Raw genomic sequence first — 5,887 nt, 5'->3', positions numbered from 1 at the left:
ATGCTGCAGTTATTTTACTGTCTTCGCAGTAAACCGGCCAAACCGTAAAATTACGGTACATAATCGGGCCGTCATGCAATCACGATGTAGGTTGGGCCTGAAATGTGTCGAACAGCTAACGGGCCGGCAGCAGCCGAAATGAACCCCGGCCCATGATTGTGCGAATCAAATCACGGGCCTTTAATAGGCCAAAATTGTCTCGGTCCTTGTTTGGCCCAATCAGATATCGGCTGCGAGCAGGCCAGATGCAAACCGGGCCGTAGTTAGGCCCAACTATATGACGGGCATTTAACAGGCCGAAATTAATATAGGGCCGAAATGTTAAACGGGTCCTTAAGAGGCCAAAACTAATGTCAGGCCGAATTCCTAAGTGGGCCTCTAGCAAGTGGGCCCAAAAGCATAGTGTCCAGTTGACGGGCCGAATCTGATATGGGCCATAATTGAGCCCATAGCCTCTTAAAGGGCCGTAACTGATCTGGGCCGTAATTTGGCCCAGAATGTGGTAGGCTTTTAATGGGCCAGATCTCATATGGGCCACTATTAGGCCCGGAATGTGGCAGGCCATTAATGGACCGGATCAAATATGGGCCGACATTTGGCCCAAAACATGGCAGCCAGTTAATGGGCCGACCTACTAGGGCCCTCAAATTCTTGTGGGCCTACAGCTGGGCCGGCCCGTTAATGTCAGTGAAATCTCGTGGGCCTTTAGCCAGGCGGGCCATTATGATCCGCAAGAATCTTGTGGGCCTTTACCTGGGCCGGCTCATTATGGCAAACAAAAATCTTGTGGGCCTTTACCTGGGCCGGCCCATTATGGCCCGCAAAATCTTGTGGGCCGTTAGCTGGGCCAACCCATTATGGCCCGCAAAATCTCGTGGGCCTTTAGCTGGGCCGACCCATTATGGTCTGCAAAATCTTGTGGGCCTTTAGTTGGGCCGGCCCATTTAAACTTGATGGGCCGGTCCATGTGTCAACATATCATAGGCGCGTCTCGCCCATTGGATGAGTGACACCTGTGCCAGCACGGACCTGACACGTGTCTCCTCCAGCCAATGCTGATTTTACACGTGGAAAATCGCCATTGGTCGGGGCTGCTAACGGGTTATCGAATCCAAAACCCGCCCCGATAGCTTAACGGTGTTCCGTTACGGTGGATGCCACGTGTCGGTCACCCTTGACGAAAGCACTTCTATGACGCGCGATTTTATCGTCATGGAAGTGGACACTTCCGTGATGATAATTTTGGTAATGTCATGGAACACTTCTACGACAGCACAGGTATGACTATCTTGATTCTGTCATAAATTTGTCATGGATGTACATGCATGACAAAAAACGCGACCTACTGTGACAAACACGCATCATCACGGAAGTGTATTTTTTTGTAGTGTCGTCTTCTTCTTCCCGCTTCTATCCATGGTGCTGCCGTCGGGCTCTTGAATGGGCTCCAATGTCACCCCCGAGGACATCACGTAGCTTCGAGCTTCGCGGCGCTTGCCGCGGGAGACGGACGTTGGCGTCTGCCTGCCGCGCGGCAAGCAAAGGCCCCGGCCCGAGGGACAGGAGCGCATCATCTTCCTTACTCATTTTGAGCGCGGGTTCGGGCTGCCGGTGAGCACCTTCTTCCGCGCCTTCTTGGAGTTCTTCGGGCTTCAACCGCACCATCTTGGCGCCGGCGCCATCGCCCAACTCTCCGGCTTCGTGACTCTGTGCGAGGGGTACCTGGGGGTCGAGCCGACGATCGACCTCTGGGCGCGCTTCTTCTCCTTGAAGCAGCAGGGCCCGTCGGTCGGGGAGTTCGCTGACTGCGGCGCCGCCGTCATCTCCAAGCGGTCGGGGGCAGATTCCCCAAGATTCCGCTCGAGGATTCTGCCAAGAAGTGGAAGAATTCTTTCTTCTACGTCCGCAACCATGGCGCGGACCATATCAATCTTCCCCCCTTCGTCATCGCACCGCCGCGAGCGAAGACGAACTGGGGCTACTCGCTCCGGCGCCCGTCGCAGGAGATCGTCAACCTCTGCGAGCGGGTGACGGTGATGAGGATGCGGGAGGGGCTCACCGGCACGGACCTCCTTGCCGCGTTCATTTCCCGCCGGGTCCTCCCGCTTCAGAGGCGCTCCTGCCTCATCGGCGAGATGACTGGCCTGTAGGACCCCAACCGAATGGGGTCGACGCGGCTGTCTGTGGAGCAGGTCGTGCACGGCGTCAACGACATCTCCAAGGCCAATCTTGGAGAGGGTTGGCGATTCGGCAAGGGGCCGTATAGCCAGTCGAACCCGGCGCCGCAGGTAAGCGTCTGGTCTTCTTACTTTGCCGCTGCGCATCTTCTTGTTCGTCCCGATGCGACGCGGGAGGTTCTCTTGAACGCAATCTGGCATCCTTACGACCGGTCTCCGTCGCAGGTGGCGCCAGTGGCACCAGAGGAGCCCGCAGCCCAAGGCGGTGAGGAGGTGGCCGAGTCCGACGCCGGCGATGGGTGCCGAGCCGGTAAGTCTTGCGTGTTCCCTTCTTGATTTTGTCTTGAGTTGTTGCTTGTGTTGCGGTGAAGGTGACGCTGACGCCGGTTGCTGGTGTAGTCGTGTTGGGCGGGGGAGGCGGCGACGCGGGCGGAGCCGGGTCCTCGCATGGGTCGGCACCGAGCCGCCCGCATGGAAAGGACAGCGTCGCGCCACGACCCCGCGGATCGAAGTGCGCGGCGGACCCGGCCGAGCCCGGGAGGCCGGCCAAGAAGAAGTGCGGGAGGCCGATCCCAGTCCCGGTCTTGACGGGGTAAGCTTTATTTCCCGCTTGCACCTGGATTTCTTGTCTCTTTTGCTTATTTTGTCTTCTTCTTCAGGTCGCCCATCGCGCTGGCGAGAGCGGCGACGGAAGCCCCGGCCGCCGAAGGGACCGTATTCCGCAGGAGCCGGTCCGACCTTGCCGGCCTGGCCAGGGAGGAGGGACGAGGCCACTCGAACCTCGGCCTGGACCCGGACGACGCCGAGGCCTTAGCCTGGCGGGACAGGAACCGGGCCGAGGCGGAGCTGGAGGCGGCGTCGGTCCAGGCTTGGACCGACGCGGCGGCGGCATGGGCGCGATCCGGCATGGAGCCATCCTGGCGCGAGAAGCCGGAGGGCACGATGGTGGCGGCGACGGTTTTTGAACCGTCGTCGGTGAGGGAGCGCGGCCGTGGGGGCCGGGCCGAGGTGGTGCTCCTCGACCAGGAGGTCGTGGAGGTGGGGTGCGATACCCCGCCGTGAGCCGACGTGGTCGAGCGTGCGGCGGCTGATGGTGGTGGAGGCGGCGGCGTCCTGGAGGGGGCGCCGCAGGCGGCGGCGCCAGAGGCGCCGTCGGCTATGGAGGAGGCACCGCGGGCGGCAGTGCCTGAGGTAGCGACGCAGGGCGTCCCGGCGTCCGGATCGCCATTGGCGCCGGAAGGGGCATCGGAGGAGGTGCTTGCCGCGTCGCAAGCGGCCAGCGGGGGGCATGCCTTGGTGCCCCAGCAGGGCGGGCGTCGAGCTGTCGTGCCGCAACCCGCGCGGAGCGGGGGCGCGGCCGTCTTCGGGCCCCAGACCCAGGAGGAGGCGACGCTGGATGCAGTCAGCCGCCGTCTGCGAGGCCGGACGGAGCGCCTTGAGGCCTTCGCCCAGGCCAAGACGGAGCGGATGCGCGACCTGGAGCGCACCTTCCTGGTAAGTCCTTCTTCTTCGTTTTCTTGTGATTTCTTCATTGTGGGGGCGCGCCAGCGCACCCACTGGGTGTAGCCCCCGAGGTTCGGGCCAACTACGTAGTAGTTGGGTCGAATCTTTAGATCGTCGGGCCTTGTTCTGACTTCTATCTTTTTTTTCAGCATCTTGATGCTTTCCGGGTTGCCGCCTTCAACCGGCTCTTGGGCAAGTATCAGGAGCTCAAGGAGCAGCTCGCTGCCAAGGAGGAGGAGCTTCGCGTCGTCGCAGGTACGTTCATGCTCTTTTCTAGTGAGGGCGGGAGCACTGTAGCCATGCCGGCCTTGGTCAGCGGGTAGGTGAGGGGCACTGTTGCCACGCCCCGGCTGACCACAGGCATGGTGAAAACACTGTTGCCTTGGTCATTGGTGATTTGGGTCTCGTCCCATCATACGGCCTGGATGGGACGAGAGCTGACCCGTGGCTGGGTTGCCGTGGACGCCACGGGTGGTGCTGGCTTGCCGTGGAAGCCTTGGTTCCGTCGGGTCGAGTTGCCTGGCGCCAGTCGATGTGGCCGGGTTGACATACCTTACCGTGTCAAAGAGTTTGGCCGGGTTGCGGGCGCTGCCGGATCGAGCTACCTGGCCAAGCGCATGCCGGTTTGCGGGGCGATGCGGGCCCCGCTGTTTTTGAAAAGGATCCGGGTTCCGTTGTCTGCCCGGGGTTCATCCCCGACAGTATGGCAAGGACAACTATTACTTTATAGAAAAGGAGACATAGAGAGGTCTGGTCACAGAGGCATATCCATGAGCTGTCTTTACCCTCAGATATTTACACAAACTGTTATTGCATACAATCCAACCTCAAAATAGGAGAGCAAAAGAATACTACAGATCAGACTGGAACTTCACGACGGGGTGAGTAGGCTACATAAAGAGCAACTGTTATACCTGAGCATGGTTCACGAGTCCTCGCGGGCTGAGGTGGCTCTCGCATCCTTGAGAGCTGTGGTGTGCGAGTGTGCTCACGTACTCGCTGCCCATGGAGACTCCCATGTCCTCGGAAGTTGCGGCACCCACATGAGCTTGCGTCGTCGCTAGATGCGATGGCGTCATTGTGAATCCGGTCCCGCGACGAAGGTGTGGGAGAAGGATGACACCGTGGTGGCAGCCGCTGCCTCCGCCCACTTGGATGGCGCCACAAGAAAATCAAATGTTCATAATGATTTACATGACAATTTGTTTGGGCACACATCACAGGCAGCTAACTACTCATAACAAACCCTAAACTCCCAAATCCTTGGGCTACTTGTGGACAAATTAATCAAGGATCCCTTCATTCAAGCATCTCATATGTCATAATACTCTTACATGAGACAAAGAACTGAATATCATCGTGGATGCGGTCACTGCTTAGGCATACTGTCGAACACCAGAAGTGCAAACCAGTCATGGGGCATTCAACAGATATTTTTGAGGAAGAAGTAGAGCATTGTGCAGAGTACTGCACTCGGATTAGCATAGAGACGCAGGAGTGGCGTACTTACATGCGAGACGCCATGCGAGACACCGTCCTGAGCCTCACTAAGCCGCCTCACCACTCTCTCCTCGCTGCAGATTGACATAGTCAAGAATCAAATCGAATTGAATAAAACAACTTTTACAAATTGTACAAGGACGTACCTCAAGTGGGCACGGCTAGCAGGACGGCGTTCCGGTTAAGTCCATGGTACAGTGAGATTAGAAGGGCTCGATGGCAGGAGGTTGCAGGTTGAGGAGGCTTCATGTGGCGCCAGAGAAGATTGGGACGGATGGGGAGGGGAAGGAGAACGGGGCGACGGATGGCAGAGAGGCCGCGCGCGGCAGCGGCGGCGGATGGCCGAAGAGGCGGCGCGCGGCGGCGTGCGGCGTGCGGCAGCGGCGGCGGTGGCGGCGTACCCATGCGCATCGAAGGCGAGCCCTCGTGCTCGTGTGTGCCTATGTTTTTCTGTTCGCTAGTAAGGCCCAAGTCGATCCACGAAACGTTTTCTCTACAAACTTAAAATAGGACTGCGCGTTCAACACGTAATTCATCAGGGACTTTTTTACAAAAGCGTCACGACGGTGAACCCGGAGACTCAATCCGTACTTTATTATTAAAAAAATTAATAACTAGCACAAATGCTCGTGCGTTGCAACAGGAGACAAAATCCCACTTTACAAATGCAATGGCTCACATCACGAGACATGGTGATATCGACAAAT

At 58.2% G+C, this 5,887-nt stretch overlaps 1 long non-coding RNA gene across 1 annotated transcript; it reads right to left on the bottom strand.

Annotated features, from left to right (window-relative positions):
* Positions 1 to 4,431: 4,431 nt before the first annotated feature.
* On the bottom strand, positions 4,432 to 5,632 carry LOC123134383 (uncharacterized). Its single transcript, XR_006465629.1, has 3 exons — positions 5,327 to 5,632; positions 5,191 to 5,254; positions 4,432 to 5,065 (listed from the first exon to the last, which is right to left on the bottom strand). It is a non-coding gene; the product is annotated as an uncharacterized lncRNA (long non-coding RNA).
* Between the last annotated feature and the right edge of the window lie 255 nt (positions 5,633 to 5,887).

The sequence above is a fragment of the Triticum aestivum genome, chromosome 6B, assembly GCF_018294505.1.
Source record: "Triticum aestivum cultivar Chinese Spring chromosome 6B, IWGSC CS RefSeq v2.1, whole genome shotgun sequence".
Taxonomy (NCBI): domain Eukaryota; kingdom Viridiplantae; phylum Streptophyta; class Magnoliopsida; order Poales; family Poaceae; genus Triticum; species Triticum aestivum.
The sequence above is the reverse complement of the archived record's forward strand: the minus strand, read 5'-3'. Positions and strand labels throughout refer to the sequence as shown.